The sequence below is a fragment of the Siphateles boraxobius genome, unplaced genomic scaffold, assembly GCF_051911475.1.
Source record: "Siphateles boraxobius isolate OS27281-9 unplaced genomic scaffold, OSU_SipBor_1 89, whole genome shotgun sequence".
Taxonomy (NCBI): domain Eukaryota; kingdom Metazoa; phylum Chordata; class Actinopteri; order Cypriniformes; family Leuciscidae; genus Siphateles; species Siphateles boraxobius.
The window spans coordinates 419,339-437,047 of NW_027509218.1; the positions used below are offsets into that span (position 1 = coordinate 419,339).

Sequence of the window (17,709 nt, forward strand, 5' to 3'; positions counted from 1 at the left end):
ATAAAATGGGTTAAGTTTAAAAACAGCCAGAATGGTTGTTTAGTCAAAAAAAAAAAAAAAATTCAAAATCATACATAGTGCTATACTGCCCTCTTGTGTTCAAAATCAGGTAGGCCTATTTTATTTATATATAAATATTAGGGATGTTACTATGGGAATATTTTCCCACCGGTTAATCAATGTGTGACATCGCTGGGAGCTTTAAGATCGCTAACTTGCAAGTGGAAGTAAAATACAGACGTCCGCACAAGACATTAATAATGGTGCAAAGTAGAGCGAGCTTTTTCAATTAATTCCTATGGAAGTAGGAATGAACTAAACAACGTTCACTCTGTTCTGCTCGTTCCTCAGCCGTGAGCATTTTAGTTTAATTTAAAATTAGTGCCATTTCGGGTGGATGTATTACTTTAATTTATTTAACAAAAACACAATGTTGTGTTTTATATAAGTAAACACTTTGCAGTTTGAATGATGTCCTGTATGAAGAAAATGACGGAGTATGTTTTTATGTGTAACACACTTTTCAATCGCACTGAGCCACCCACACCCACACACACACACACACACACACATTCCAGCATTGCAATCTTGACATCGCAAGCCTCTTGATTTATACATATGTGCTATATGTATATATATATATATATATATATATATATATATATATATATATATATATATATATATATATTAGATCAATATATATGTTTTCCTTAATTTTTGAAAACCTATGCAATATGATGGATGTCCAAAAGATGGCACTCACAGACTGTTTTTAAATGGGGTTGGATAAATATCTTTTTGCATTTAAAGTGTGTGTGTGTGTGTGTGTGTGTGTGTGTGTGTGTGTGTGTGTGTGTGTGTGTGTGTGTGTGTGTGTGTGTGTGTGTGTGTGTGTGTGTGTGTGTGTGTGTGTGTGTGTGTTGGTTTTGGTGGATTACAAGGTCTTTCCACCAGTTTACATACCAGCATTATAAGGACATTTGGGATTATAAGGACAAAGGACATGTCCTTGTAATTCAAAACCGTCAAATCATCAGTCTGAGTCTGAAGAACAACCTCCTGCTTTTTTATTGGATGTCCCTTTAAGTGGGTATACCAGTGTTCTGGTGTGTGGGTGTGTATCTCATGACTGCCGCCTATCGGCAGGTGTCCTGACATTCCATCCTACCCGTCAGATTGTCCTACCAAGGCTTACTGCGCATGCGCACATCAATTTTGCGTCATTTTTGTCACGCTGAACAACACGCCCATAATATTTTACTACTTGCGTGAGAACTTCTTCATCTGAGGTAAGTTTCTCTATTTATGTTAATTTTAAGCCGTGCGGATATTTTTTGCTATCTGGGTAGTAGCTAATGAATAAGTACTGGTATCTATTTAATAGATACTAGTATCTAATGACTTAGTACTAGTATTTATTGAATAAATACTAGTATCTATTAATAGGTACTAGTATCTAAAAGGTCATTTTCTCTCTCTCTCTCTCTCTGAGCCAATATGGCAAGCCGTTTTAACATTTTATCATTTTAACCTACTAGTCTCTATTTTCATGCTACTAGTACTTATTTTTTAGATACTAGTATCTATTCCATTAAGTACTAGTACTTATTCATTAGCGACTAGTGCTTATTCTGTTTAGAATATTAAAAGTGCTTATTAAATTTTTATGCTTATTTATATTTTCAGAGCAGAAAATCCGAATTTTCTGCTTATTCAATATTGCATCTAAAATGGAAGTGACTTGACGTGTGTGTGTGTGTGTGTGTGTGTGTGTGTGTGTGTGTGTGTGTGTGTGTGTGTGTGTGTGTGTGTGTGTGTGTGTGTGTGTGTGTGTGTGTGTGTGTGTGTGTGTGTGTCTGAGAGAGAGAGATTGTGTCTGTTACAGTGACAAGAGTTTAACCCTTTAAGGCCTTGTTTTTTGGATATATATCTTTTTTTATTAAAAAAAAGTGCATACAACCCATATCTTTTAAATGTATTGTTTGCTTTAAATTAAATTAAGATTGTATGTTTGGTAATTGAACCTAAATAAATTTAAAATTAATGTGCTATATTTCAGATCAATATATTTGTTCCCTTTCGAAGGGAACTCAACAATACGTCAACGACGCTATGGGGAACGCCTCAGGCGTGACAGGTGTCTGAAATCACTATCAAATCACGTCAATCATATTGACCGGCGACAGCCCGTGAATCATTAGCGTGAATGATTAACGTGCGACCTGGAAGTATAAAGGGGCGCCTTGCAAACATGACAAATCATCTCATCGTCTTCAGGGACTGTTTGTTTGAAACGCTATTCAAGTATACGAAGGTAAGAGAAAGATGAAACGCACAGCTAAGGCAGATTGTTTTCGTAAGTGTGCCGACCCGTGTCCGAGGTTTCTGACACCGGCCGACACACACGAGCTGTGCGTTTTTTGCTTGGGTGAAGAGCACGCACGGGAGGTTCTCGAGGGAGCCCTCTGTGCTAACTGCGAGCGTTTTTCTCTTAAAACGCTCCGCTCTCGTCTGGCCCTCTTCTCGAGTGAAGGGGGTTCAGCGTCTGGACCTCACGGCGCGGGTCCCGCTCGTGCCGAGGCCGAGCGGCGACTTAAATCATGGGGCTCCCAGATGGAGCTCGTCGATCGCCTCGAGAGGGTTGTTAACCTCTCAGATGATTCGACGGCTGACGAGGGCGAACTGCAGGTCGATGGGGAAGATTACTCACCGACTGTACCTGCAGTTGATGCTCTTCAGGACGCGCAGGAGATGGCTGAGGAGGTTTATGATCAGGTAGATCCTGAACCTCCTCAGCCATCCTGCCCCGTGTATGCAGAGCTGGTGGATGTGATGGAGCGCGCTGTCAATAGGCTGCAGCTGCCTTGGCAGCGCGCTAGAGGAGAGATCGCTCGCGGTAGGCTCGACGATCGGTTTCTCCCCGGCCATACACCACCAGCTCAGGTGAGCCTTCCATTCCTTCCTGATCTTCACACGGAGATCGAGAGGGCACGGAAGAGCCCATACTCTGGCCGTATTCACCGACATCAGCGGGCCAGTTTCGCTGATGTCGAGGGGATCGGAGAGCATGGGTACGTGTCAATGCCGCCCATTGACGAGACGTTCGCGAACTATCTCTTGTCTGGGCGGGCAGCGACATTGAAAGCTCCAACCCTGCCATCCAAACCGCTAAAAACAACGGCTCGTTTGAATGGCAGAGCATACACGGCAGCAGGTCAGGCCGGTGCTGCACTGCACACCATGGCAGTATTACAGGCGTACCAGGCCGACCTGCTGGGGGATCTCGACCAGGGGGCAGGGATGTCCCCTGAGGCGGTGGCTGAGCTGCGCCGCACCACAGATCTGGCTCTCCGGGCCACCAAGCAAACCGCTGCCGCGATCGGACGGTCGATGGCGGCGATGGTGGCCACGGAGAGGCATCTGTGGTTAAATCTAGCCGACATCGGGGAGAAAGAAAAAGCCTTTCTCCTCGATTCGCCGGTATCGCCTTCCGAACTCTTCGGCACCTCCGTAGAGGCGGTGGTGGGGAAGTTCAGGGAGGCGAAGGCGCGCTCAGCAGCGTTTAAAACTTGTATACCGCTGAGATCCGCGTCCGTACCCCGGCAAGCGGGAGAGACTGGCCCTTCACGGTCTGAGGACCGTAGGCAGGGTCAGCGAGCCAGTGTCGCCTCTCGTGCGCCCCCTCCCTTGAGGAGCAGGTCGCAGAGAAGGCGTGACTCCCGCAACAGAAGAGATTTGAGGGAGGTTATCCAGCGCAAACGCACACAGCGTCGGTAATGGATAACCTCCCCGGAGGGTCACGAAATCTGCCCTCTCTCTTCTGACCCCCAGGCGTTCGTAACATCAGGCCTGGGGATGGGCCTATGATGAGAACTATGTTCTGATGGCCCACCTAGGCTTGGTTAGTGGAAACGCCCCTTTCAGGCATGTAAAGTGGCGGATCCCAGGTTTGTAAAGAACTATCTGGCGAGTCTTCACTTTGCACGCCGCAGGTGAGCTGCTGGTCTTTTCAAAGAGTATTTTTTGTGATTAAAAAATAACATATCTCTCTTTACAGACCTCGTTCCCTGTATAGAGTCATGGGGTCATGTCAAGGTAATAAGGTAAGAGAACTTTATTGGATTATCAGGGCCCTGAAGTTCCCCGTTAGGTGGCCAGAACGGTAACTGTGTTAGCCTTCGGGCTGCTAGCCACCTCAGGGTAGAGTGGTTGGTCTCTCTCTTTAAATTGTTTTACTTAGAGTGTTGACTGACGCTAGAGCTTCAGATAGATCTTATGTCCGGCCCACAGGTCCGTTTGACTTCTTCCTGAGTATGTCGCCCCTTGAGCTCTGTTTGGGTTTTCATTAGGCTGAGCGATTCTGCAGCCCTTTGTATGGAATAATACAGACTATATTCTTTAGTAAGGCTGTGGCTCCTCCGAGCCCTCAGATAGATCTATGCTTGCAGGCTGGCCCTCACCAGGGCCGCCTCTGTAGCTGTGCTACAGCCTGCAGCCTAGGCGGCTGTGCCAGGGATAATAGAGGCGCTCTGCTAAAAATTTTAGCATTTCTTCCTCTGACCCTTCACTGTGTGAATGTTGGTTTCTAGCATCCCTGTATAAACAGCCTCCTCCCATGGGAGTCGTTAGGCCAAGGCCCGCCCCCTTCTCTGCATTCTGGGGTGACTAGAGTAATGCAGCGTGGTGCTGAGGATGGTTTGTAAGGACATGGTAGGCCTCAAACAGGCCTCCGTGGTATATATGTCTTTATTGAGCAGGGTTAGGCCGTCTTTCGCTTCACGAAGAAGACCGGGTTTCCTGCCCGACCCTGCCACGCAGAACTGGCCTACGGATTTAGGCCGCCAGTTTAGGCTTCACTCACCTCGCTGAGCTACTGCTCGAGCGCTAGGTTGTAGGTGGTTGGCTTTCATTCAAGCCCCACTCCCCTAGGTTGGGCACAGATACATTTCTGTCACCCCTAGAGCCGCTGGCAGGCCCGCACCCTGGTAACCTCAGGGTGAGGTGTGAGTATTCCCCTGTGATACAGGGTAGGTCTGAGCACTTCACTCCCAATTCTGTTTTATCCCACCTCGCACCACTATGGCTCGGGTCGAGTATGAAGTAAGCTTCACTTCTTCTTTGGTCGAAGTACGCTCCTCTGAAGCCAGAGCATTGCCCTGAGCTGACGCCCATGCATAGATGGTAGGCCCCTGACTAACTGGGGCCTCCGTTGAGGCAGAGTGGCGTATGTTGTACTCCCCTTGTTTTAAGGGTGCTAGCTTTCTTGCGGAGTACACTGCCATGGGCAATGTGATTAGGCACCAGGATGCTGTAGGCGCTGTGTAAACAGTTTTTCTGCCAACGAAGGCTGCGCCATTAGGTAGTAGGCCTCAGCAGGCCTCCTTGATTGGACAGCCCCCCAGAGGGCACTCTAGGCCAGCTCACTTTACGTGGTTGGCCTTGGTGGTTCGGGCAGTTGTCTCACTGATGGGTAGTAGGCCTTAAACAGGCCTCCTCGGAGGTGAGTCCCAACATTGTGGGACATACCTTATAGTGCTACTGGAAGCCCATTAGTGAATTATGCTGTGTAGTATGGTTTCCAACAGTGTACTTTATGGCAGAATATGACTTGCTATTAGCTAGTAGGCCCGACCAGGCCTCCCTGATAGGCGAGTCCCCAGCTGGCTGGCCTTAGCAGGCCACCTTATACTTTCACCCGGATTCAGGGCTCAAAGCTACCAGTGGTTATCAGGTAGTAGGCCACTCAGGCCTCCCTGAAGGTGAATTCCCACTTAAGATGGTTATCAGGTAGTAGGCCTCACCCGGCCGCCCTGAAGGCGAATTCCCACTTACGTTGGCTATCAGGTAGTAGGCCTCTCTGGGCCTCCCTGAATGTGAGCTCCCAAATATTGTGGCTGTCAGGTAGTAGGCCGCTCTGGGCCTCCCTGGATGTGGGCTCCCAAATATTTTGGCTGTCAGGTAGTAGGCCTCACCAGGCCTCCCTGAAGGTGAGTTCCCACATGCTGTGATTATCAGGTAGTAGGCTCCTCCAGGCCTCCTTGAATGAGAACGGTCAGGTAGTAGGCCTCACCAGGCCTCCCTGAAGGTGAGTTCCCACAGATAGTGGTGACCAGGTAGTAGGCCTCACCAGGCCTCCCTGAAGGTGAGCTCCCCACATACTGTGGTTGTAAGGTAGCAGGCCTCACCGGGCCTCCCTGAAGGAGGAGTTCCCACGTACTGTGGTTATCAGGTAGTAGGCCTCTCTTGGCCTCTCTGAAGGTGAGCATCTCACATACTGGGGTTATCAGGTAGTAGGCTCCTCCAGGCCTCCTTGATTGAGAACGGTCAGGTAGTAGGCCTCACCAGGCCTCCCTGAAGGTGAGTTCCCACAGTTTGTGGTTACCAGGTAGTAGGCCTCTCCAGGCCTCCCTGAAGGTGAGCTCCCCACATACTGTGGTCGTAGGGTAGCAGGCCTCACCGGGCCTCCCTGAAGGTGAGTTCCCACGTACTGTGGTTATCAGGTAGTAGGCCTCACGTGCCTCCCTAAAGGATCAGGTAGTAGGCCTCTCCGGGCCTCCCTGTAACGCTCCCTAGTGGTGCTGGGTTTATGAAGCTAGTGGTCTCTTGCTATCAGTTTCAGCTAGCCTTAATAGGCAGCTGCTGAAGGCGAGCTTGCGCCCTGGCTCGCTAAAGTGTTCATTCTCTGCTAAAGGTTCCCTCCCGGAACCTTTTCTGCCTACAGCCTGGTTTGCCTACCAGGCAGACCTTGTGCTCCCCTCACGAGGGTCTCTATGAGCATGCGGCTTCCTGAGTCTGGTCAGACGGTCGTAGGCCTCTCGTGAGGCCTCCCAGTTAGATCAGCCCTTAGGCCTTCGCAGGCCTCCTCAGTGTTTTGAAACACAGACACTGGGTTGATCCGTGGATCGAGTAGAGAAACTCCCCTCGCTAGCAAGGGTCGGAAAGCACTATGCTGAGTCATACTCTCCGGGATATCCCGTCTCTGAGATCCGGGCCGAGTGGTTCACTGCCAGCTTCGCAGTCCCTCGGGTTGGATGCCTTACTTAAGGCATTTGTCCAGAGGCTCTGTCTTCAGACAGACAGGATTTGGCCAGACTAAGTGTCTATGTACTGGCGCCAGGTCAGGCCGTCCTGGTGGCATTTCGGGGTGAGTACGTTCCCATGAATAGTGACTGGCTGGGGTTCCCTTGGGTTCCCTAGCCACATTCCCTAGAAGGGACCCCTTCTAATTGGAAGCTGAGGTTCCAGGCCCGGAGCCGGCCCAGGTAGACCTTTCATTTAACCATGTTTATGAAGGTTTTTCTGTGAGGCTGTAGCTTGGGCTATGACCGTAGGGAATGCTGTCACTGACAGCCCAGTGTGACCTGAGGGTGAGTGGTTCTAGCGTTTCATTTGAAGTTGCTGGTTCTGACAGTTGTCACTGCCACTTGGCATGCACTCCCCTTAGCATGGCGGCGTTGGTATATCGTTCCCCATAGCGTCGTTGACGTATTGTTGAGTTCCCTTCGAAAGGGAACGTCTCAGGTTACGACTGTAACCTATGTTCCCTGAGAACAGGGAACGAGACAATACGTCTCCCTGCCATGCCGCGGGGCTTGCCTACCGTACAGTCCCTTCAGACGATAAGGTGATTTGTCATGTTTGCAAGGCGCCCCTTTATACTTCCAGGTCGCACGTTAATCATTCACGCTAATGATTCACGGGCTGTCGCCGGTCAATATGATTGACGTGATTTGATAGTGATTTCAGACACCTGTCACGCCTGAGGCGTTCCCCATAGCGTCGTTGACGTATTGTCTCGTTCCCTGTTCTCAGGGAACATAGGTTACAGTCCTAACCTGAGACGTTTCTCTCTCTCTCTCTCTGAGCCAATATGGCAAGCCGTTTTAACATTTTATCATTTTAACCTACCAGTCTCTATTTTCATGCTACTAGTACTTATTTTTTAGATACTAGTATCTATTCCATTAAGTACTAGTACTTATTCATTAGTGACCAGTGCTTATTCTGTTTAGAATATTAAAAGTGCTTATTCAATTTTTATGCTAATTTATATTTTCAGAGCAGAAAATCCGAATTTTCTGCTTATTCAATATTGCATCTAAAATGGAAGTGACTTGACGTGTGTTTGTGTGTGTGTGTGTGTGTGTGTGTGTGTGTGTGTGTGTGTGTGTGTGTGTGTGTGTGTGTGTGTGTGTGTGTGTGTGTGTGTGTGTGTGTGTGTGTGTGTGTGTGTGTGTGTGTGAGAGAGAGAGAGATTGTGTCTGTTACAGTGACAAGAGTTTAACCCTTTAAGGCCTTGTTTTTTGGATATATATCTTTTTTTATTAAAAAAAAAGTGCATACAACCCATATCTTTTAAATGTATTGTTTGCTTTAAATTAAATTAAGATTGTATGTTTGGTAATTGAACCTAAATAAATTTAAAATTAATGTGCTATATTTCAGATCAATATATTTGTTTTCCTTCATTTTAATCAACACTAACTTTATTCTCATCTGAATTATAAATAACTTATTTCTGTATAAAATAAAAAATCCCGAATAATCCAGACCAACCAGAGCGCACTATTTCTACAACATCATCAGTGCTGAAGCGGAACTACCAGAGCCGTTCGGCAGATAGCCAGCAGATATTTTGTGTCACGTCGTGCACAATGAACCTAAAGGCACCAGGGTGGCGGTGCCACCGGCTTTTTATATATATATATATATATATATATATATATATATATATATATAAATATAGCTGCGAGCAGCGATGAAGGGCCAAAGCCGGCGGTACCGCCACCCCCGTGCCTTTAGGTAACTAAAGGCACCGGGGTTGCAGTGCCACCGGCTTGGGCCCGTAATCGCTGCTCGCAGCTATATTTATTATTATTATTATTATTATTATTCTAACGACTATTCGGGCACTTTTGGGGCTCTTACCGTGCACGAAAACTCTTGAAACTTTGCACACAGGTCAGAACCCGCGGCCATCAGGGCCGGGCTGAAGATGGTACCCGGGCGTGGCAGGGGGGCTCGACAGCGCCCCCTGGAACGGGGTCCGAAAACTTGGTCCATAAATCAAACACGCTTGCATGTAATAATATGAAACTCGGTACACATATAGATCTCATCGGTTCATATATACTTCATGCTCTTACTTTTTACCCCAGCCCAACAGGAAGTCGGCTATTTAGGGTTGTTTGTAAAACGCATGCAATGGAATTTAAAGTACTTCTCCTAGAGAATTCAAAGAAATGCCACGAAACTCGGTCAGCATGAAGTCAAGACATTGAGGATGAAAAATTGCCAGGGGATTTTTGATATCTCGAACGGTTTGGCCGTGGCGAGGAAACGAATTTATGGCGAGAAACGTGAAACAGGAAGTGTGTTATAACTTCAGCATACATTAGCTGATCTTAATGAAACTTCAGCAGTGTGTTCGTTGTAAGAGGCCGATCACATGGATGTGACTATTGTGAGTCAAAGTTATAGCGCCACCAACTGGCAGCAGGAAGTGTGTCACTTTCAAAATGCTTTGAAATCACCCTCTTATTTTAACCCGATTTGCTTCAAACTTCATCTGTATAATGTAAATACACGGCAGATGTAGACCTGTGAAAGGATTATTGATATCTTTGATACTGTTGCCGTGGCAACGCATCAAACTTTAAAATTCTTTTTGGATGCTTTTGAGACTCTTAGCATGCCTGAAATTGCTTGAAATTGCATGAAACTCGACAGACAGATTTATTAGCCAGTAGACATGTGCAAAGTTTCAGAAACGGGCGTGGTGCAGGGACTCAGTAGCGCCACCTTTTGACAAAAGTGGGAGGGTTAGTTTTATAGTTTTACCTACAATCATAAAACTCGGTACGCATATTGTTCAGATCAAGCCGGACAACTTTCTGATTAACTGTCATTAGCTCAGACCAAGAGGAAGTCAGATATTTTGGTTTGAATATGGTCATTTTCTCTCTCTCTCTCTCTGAGCCAATATGGCAAGCCGTTTTAACATTTAATCATTTTAACCTACTAGTCTCTATTTTCATGCTTCTAGTACTTATTTTTTAGATACTAGTATCTATTCCATTAAGTACTAGTACTTATTCATTAGCGACTAGTGCTTATTCTTTAGTACTAGTGCCTATTCTTTAGATACTAGTGCTTATTCTTTAGATATTCTTTTGAATACGTATTACCCAGATAGCAATGAGTCGGCGGACCGCCGGCGGCGCTCCGGATGCAGTAGAAGCGTCAGAATGGCGTAATCGCAAAAACGTTTGACGGCGCACCGCCGGCGGCAGCCGCTTTTTAAAAGCGGCAGCCGCCTTCCTACCGCCCTCGTTCCGCGGCCGGCCCGCAGGCCAGCCGCCGTTCCGCCGCCGTTATACCGAAGGCAGACCTTCCGCGGCCCGTCGGAGGCAAACGCTATTTTCGAGCGAGCTGTCCCGCCGCTTATTGCACTTATATATATTTTTAATATTTATAGCATGCAGTTTATCAAGAATAATGATTGATCAAACCAGACAAATTTCCATTTGGCATTTTAATTCCACATTTCAAAGTACTGTAACCGTCATTAAAACAAGATGTCAGATCACTGAAATATAACAGAAAAATACAAATACATATATACATACACACACACACACACACTAACATGCAGGTTTCCAATTAAATTTTGGTAAAAAAAAAAACACTTGTAAAAAAACACAATTTTAACAATTACAATACTTGCTAATAATATAGGGGGTCAGCTCTGGGATGAAAAGAATTACCAGTAAACACAAGTAATGAGGATATTTGGTACCAAAGAAAGTGAAGGATACCAAATAATTTGAGGTATAACATCATATTATCAAGTGATTTCTGACAATAGGATAAGTGGTAATAATTTAGAATAAAGCTCTGGAGTAGAATATACCATTATAACTGCAATGCTGACCTGTGGCACAAGTATTTACAAGCTATATTTAACAATAGAATAACAGTTAAGTACTGTGACGGAATGAAGTAGAATATTTGGTACCAGGTAATGTGCAATATCAAGTATCAGAGGTATGAAATAGTATTCCAAGCTATTTTTAATAGAATTACAGTTAAGCACACTGATGGAATGAAGGTAGAATTTTTGGTACTAGTTAATGTGCAATATAAAATATCAGGCACGAAATAGGATTTACAAACTATAATAGAATCGTTAAGCACTGACGGAATGAAATAAGCCAATACTGAAGTCACGGCAAGTAGAATATTTGATACCAAATAATGTGCAGATATCAAGTATTAGATGTATAATCTAGGATTTACAAGCTATATTTAAAAATAGAATAGTTAAGCACTGTAACAAGTCTTTTTTAGAGGTCTTGATGTTACTGACTGCAGGATAAAAAAAGGGTTCCAGTTGTCAGTGATGCTGGAGTGTCAGCCTAGGTTTAAGGGGTCAGCTGTGGGTCCCTCTCAGCTGTGCGGCGCCTTTTTCCACCTTCACGGTCAGATGCTCCATTCAGGTAACGCGTAACGTTAACCTGGATCGCTTCAACAGTGGCATCCTGGGTCGCCGGGTTCTTCCGGATGGCTCCTGTAGAAAATAAAGATCTGTCATTCCATTTGAATGGCATAAGGTCATACACATCTACTTAAATATAAAAAAAAAATATCCAACTTACTTTGAACAATGGTCTTCAGGAAAAGGTCTCTAAAACATGCTTTATCCCCTACACCAGTCCAGGTTGTATTGATGGAAAGGTGATTAGAGAAGATACTCTGAAGCATTCGCCACACGGTTGTCTTTAGGTCCCTCCCACATGCGATTTCCAAAAACCGAAGCTGAAAATACAAAAAAACAAAAGTGTAACAAATTACATTTCTCTGAAGCTTCTCATAAATTTAAAATGTAACAGGCTGTGGATTCAGACTGTAGAATATGCAGTGTACAATCTTAATTTTTAGAAGAAAAAAAAAATGACTGTTTTTTTTTTTTACTATGGCGTTATAAACGAAATCAGCACACTTACAAATTGTTCCTGGAGCTCTTTATCCTGCCTCATACTGTTGTCAAGTAACGCCAAATCTTCCTGGGTGTCTAGGGGGAGTAACAGATCCCCTGGTAGGGATAACTCTCCAACAGACACATTGGCACTGAAAATGTTGCAGCATAGTGTCCATTTTGTTGTCCATGCTACGCACACCATCACCACACTCTCCAAGACGTTGCAGCATTGGGGTCTGATCTGCACCTACAGGGGTTCCCAGAATAAAAGAATAAAGTAGTCAGTCCTGGTCCCTCAATTACTAAACTATGACAGTTATATCTAGGTCTACTACATGTACAGATGGCCCCAGTGGGAATTAAACCAACAACCAACGCCTGCGTTGTTTGCAAGTTGTACCTGATTGCCCAGTGCGAGCAAACGTCTTCAACATTGTCCCAACTTGCTTAACCTGCTCTCGAAGTGAGCCGCTGTCATCTGAAGCTACAAAATGAAAGGCATATGGTAATTTTGGACCTACATCACACACAAAAAAAGTTAAATTTAAGAAAGTGTGCATGTTCTCACCTGCTGGTGCATTGCTTTCCCTCAGGGCTTGTTTTTCCATTCTGGAGTCTCTGGAAATCTACATTAAAAAAAAATATACAACTAAAGGCACTATTTTCAATACTGTTAAAACACTGGACACTAAGACATAGGCCTAGAATATACCTTCATAGCAGAAAACTTCATGCTGTACACGAGGTGCCAGGGGGGCCCAAGGGCCAATAACTGAGCGATGACTTTCTCCTATTGTTTAATCAGGCACCCAAGGAAGTTTTCAAATGGGAAGCATGAGATGTTATCAAGGACACCATATTTTTTGGCATCTTGTCTGAGGTGCACCAAACCAATCCATGCATGTTGTATGTCACATGTTCTATTCCATAAAGCTTGCTGCAGTGATCAAAGAGAACCAATATTAACCACTGTTGCTACATTGTGAACTGAACTAGCAGCATACTTGTTCGGACAAACAAAATAATTTACACAACTTATATTCATTATTATGTTATGTTTTGTTAGAAAAAAACACAAGTTATACGTAGTCTTTCTAGATGTAAAGCTTTGGCTAACTACTGTAAGTAGCTAATTACATTTCTACATGTAACGTTACTAGCAACATTGCTTAACCTCAGTGTGTACAGTAACAAAGGCAAAACAGCATGTGTTAGCTAACACTTGCTAACGTTAGCTACTGGACTAGCAGCATACTGCAAGAACAAAGATTACTAACTTAGATATTTTAAAAAGATAAACTAAAAACAATGCAAACATAATACTGCGTTACACAAAAAGGAAACATATACTTACTTAAACGATGGTAGTCGATAACTTTGCTAGCTAGCAAACTGTAGGCTGTAGTAACTTCGGCAATCTTCTTCTTCTCTTGATTAATGGCGGATTGTAAGTTGTAACCAACTTTTAGGTGCATACCGCCACCTACCGTACAGGAGTTTGTAACACCGTGCTATTTAAGTGTTCTAATCTAACTGCGGCAAACTGATGCAATGTGCTCTAGTCATATCGTTAGGAGAGGGGCCAGCCTCAGTGGCTCCAGTGCGTCATCGAGCCACCGTTTTAGCCCCGCCCAAAAAATCCTGAACACAGCAATGGTGCAAAACTGTACGGTCTAACTCCACAATTCAGTACTTCACAGTTCACAGTCTTTGTAATGTGTTTTAGTAATACATTTTTAACATTTATATGTTATGTGTTTAGATTTTTTTAATTGCCTTTAAAAAAATAATCTGCTAAATTGTTCATACCATTAATTAAATATCTATTTTAAAACCCAATGAGAAACATATTTCTTGCCAAGTAAGTTTTATTGCCAAATTATTTTTGGTTTATTGGTGCATGTCTCAAATGTGCATCAATCAAAGAAATGTAAATAATTTGTACCTGCATAAAATAATAAAATATATTTTACTGTATAATCTTCAGAGTTTCAAAGTAATTTAAATGTCATTTCCTAAACCTTATCATGGAATCAAGAGTCAAAAATCTGTTATAGCCTAAACCCTAATGGCTTTGGAGCAAAAAAAAAAAAAATAGCCATGGCTGGTCGATTTTGAGAGTAGAAATCCTTGTATTTCAAAGTGGCTTGCCGCCAGCCGGCCGCGGTCCATTAGACGGAGGCAACCGCCAGAGAAAATGAAGCAGTCGGCCCGCCAGCTATTCGCCGGCGGCATCTCGCAAAAAATGGGAGTGACGAATTCGGCGGCAAACGTTTCATCCCCGCCAGCGAGACGCACCTATAGCCGACAGCTTAGGGCCGGCGGCAAAAAGAAGCCGTGCGGATATTTTTTGCTATCTGGGTAGTAGCTAATGAATAAGTACTGGTATCTATTTAATAGATACTAGTATCTAATGACTTAGTACTAGTATTTATTGAATAAATACTAGTATCTATTAATAGGTACTAGTATCTAAAAGGTCATTTTCTCTCTCTCTCTCTCTGAGCCAATATGGCAAGCCGTTTTAACATTTTATCATTTTAACCTACTAGTCTCTATTTTCATGCTACTATTCCATTAAGTACTAGTACTTATTCATTAGTGACTAGTGCTTATTCTGTTTAGAATATTAAAAGTGCTTATTCAATTTTTATGCTAATTTATATTTTCAGAGCAGAAAATCCGAATTTCTGCTTATTCAATATTGCATCTAAAATGGAAGTGACTTGACGTGTGTGTGTGTGTGTGTGTGTGTGTGTGTGTGTGTGTGTGTGTGTGTGTGTGTGTGTGTGTGTGTGTGTGTGTGTGTGTGTGTGTGTGTGTGTGTGTGTGTGTGTGAGAGAGAGAGAGATTGTGTCTGTTACAGTGACAAGAGTTTAACCCTTTAAGGCCTTGTTTTTTGGATATATATCTTTTTTTATTAAAAAAAAAGTGCATACAACCCATATCTTTTAAATGTATTGTTTGCTTTAAATTAAATTAAGATTGTATGTTTGGTAATTGAACCTAAATAAATTTAAAATTAATGTGCTATATTTCAGATCAATATATTTGTTTTCCTTCATTTTAATCAACACTAACTTTATTCTCATATGAATTATAAATAACTTATTTCTGTATAAAATAAAAAATCCCGAATAATCCAGACCAACCAGAGCGCACTATTTCTACAAGATCATCAGTGCTGAAGCGGAACTACCAGAGCCGTTCGGCAGATAGCCAGCAGATATTTTGTGTCACGTCGTGCACAATAAACCTAAAGGCACCAGGGTGGCGGTGCCACCGGCTTTTATATATATATATATATATATATATATATATATATATATATATATATATATATATATAAATATAGCTGCGAGCAGCGATGAAGGGCCAAAGCCGGCGGTACCGCCACCCCGGTGCCTTTAGGTAACTAAAGGCACCGGGGTTGCAGTGCCACCGGCTTGGGCCCGTAATCGCTGCTCGCAGCTATATTTATTATTATTATTATTATTATTATTCTAACGACTATTCGGGCACTTTTGGGGCTCTTAACGTGCACGAAAACTCTTGAAACTTTGCACACAGGTCAGAACCCGCGGCCATCAGGGCCGGGCTGAAGGTGGTACCCGGGCGTGGCAGGGGGGCTCGACAGCGCCCCCTGGAACGGGGTCCGAAAACTTGGTCCATAAATCAAACACGTGCATGTAATAATATGAAACTCGGTACACATATAGATCTCATCGGTTCATATATACTTCATGCTCTTACTTTTTACCCCAGCCCAACAGGAAGTCGGCTATTTAGGGTTGTTTGTAAAACGCATGCAATGGAATTTAAAGTACTTCTCCTAGAGAATTCAAAGAAATGCCACGAAACTCGGTCAGCATGAAGTCAAGACATTGAGGATGAAAAATTGCCAGGGGATTTTTGATATCTCGAACGGTTTGGCCGTGGCGAGGAAACGAATTTATGGCGAGAAACGTGAAACAGGAAGTGTGTTATAACTTCAGCATACATTAGCTGATCTTAATGAAACTTCAGCAGTGTGTTCGTTGTAAGAGGCCGATCACATGGATGTGACTATTGTGAGTCAAAGTTATAGCGCCACCAACTGGCAGCAGGAAGTGTGTCACTTTCAAAATGCTTTGAAATCACCCTCTTATTTTAACCCGATTTGCTTCAAACTTCATCTGTATAATGTAAATACACGGCAGATGTAGACCTGTGAAAGGATTATTGATATCTTTGATACTGTTGCCGTGGCAACGCATCAAACTTTAAAATTCTTTTTGGATGCTTTTGAGACTCTTAGCATGCCTGGAATTGCTTGAAATTGCATGAAACTCGACAGACAGATCACATTTATTAGCCAGTAGACATGTGCAAAGTTTCAGAAACGGGCGTGGTGCAGGGACTCAGTAGCGCCACCTTTTGACAAAAGTGGGGGGGTTAGTTTTATAGTTTTACCTACAATCATAAAACTCGGTACGCATATTGTTCAGATCAAGCCGGACAACTTTCTGATTAACTGTCATTAGCTCAGACCAAGAGGAAGTCAGATATTTTGGTTTGAATATGGTCATTTTCTCTCTCTCTCTCTCTGAGCCAATATGGCAAGCCGTTTTAACATTTAATCATTTTAACCTACTAGTCTCTATTTTCATGCTTCTAGTACTTATTTTTTAGATACTAGTATCTATTCCATTAAGTACTAGTACTTATTCATTAGCGACTAGTGCTTATTCTTTAGTACTAGTGCCTATTCTTTAGATACTAGTGCTTATTCTTTAGATATTCTTTTGAATACGTATTAGTAGCTAATGAATAAGTACTGGTATCTATTTAATAGGTACTAGTATCTAATGACTTAGTACTAGTATTTATTGAATAAATACTAGTATCTATTAATAGGTACTAGTATCTAAAAGGTCATTTTCTCTCTCTCTCTCTCTGAGCCAATATGGCAAGCCGTTTTAACATTTTATCATTTTAACCTACTAGTCTCTATTTTCATGCTACTAGTACTTATTTTTTAGATACTAGTATCTATTCCATTAAGTACTAGTACTTATTCATTAGCGACTAGTGCTTATTCTGTTTAGAATATTAAAAGTGCTTATTCAATTTTTATGCTTATTTATATTTTCAGAGCAGAAAATCCGAATTTTCTGCTTATTCAATATTGCATCTAAAATGGAAGTGACTTGACGTGTGTGTGTGTGTGTGTGTGTGTGTGTGTGTGTGTGTGTGTGTGTGTGTGTGTGTGTGTGTGTGTGTGTGTGTGTGTGTGTGTGTGTTTGTGTGTGTGTGTGTGTGTTTGTGTGTGAGAGAGAGAGATTGTGTCTGTTACAGTGACAAGAGTTTAACCCTTTAAGGCCTTGTTTTTTGGATATATATCTTTTTTTATTTAAAAAAAGTGCATACAACCCATATCTTTTAAATGTATTGTTTGCTTTAAATTAAATTAAGATTGTATGTTTGGTAATTGAACCTAAATAAATTTAAAATTAATGTGCTATATTTCAGATCAATATATTTGTTTTCCTTCATTTTAATCAACACTAACTTTATTCTCATATGAATTATAAATAACTTATTTCTGTATAAAATAAAAAATCCAGAATAATCCAGACCAACCAGAGCGCACTATTTCTACAACATCATCAGTGCTGAAGCGGAACTACCAGAGCCGTTCGGCAGATAGCCAGCAGATATTTTGTGTCACGTCGTGCACAATAACC

General features: G+C 43.0%; 1 long non-coding RNA gene across 1 annotated transcript; it reads right to left on the minus strand.

Annotated features, from left to right (window-relative positions):
* Positions 1 to 11,464: 11,464 nt before the first annotated feature.
* Positions 11,465 to 12,096, minus strand: LOC143731975 (uncharacterized). Its single transcript, XR_013201031.1, has 3 exons — positions 12,009 to 12,096; positions 11,661 to 11,820; positions 11,465 to 11,572 (listed from the first exon to the last, which is right to left on the minus strand). It is a non-coding gene; the product is annotated as an uncharacterized LOC143731975 (long non-coding RNA).
* Between the last annotated feature and the right edge of the window lie 5,613 nt (positions 12,097 to 17,709).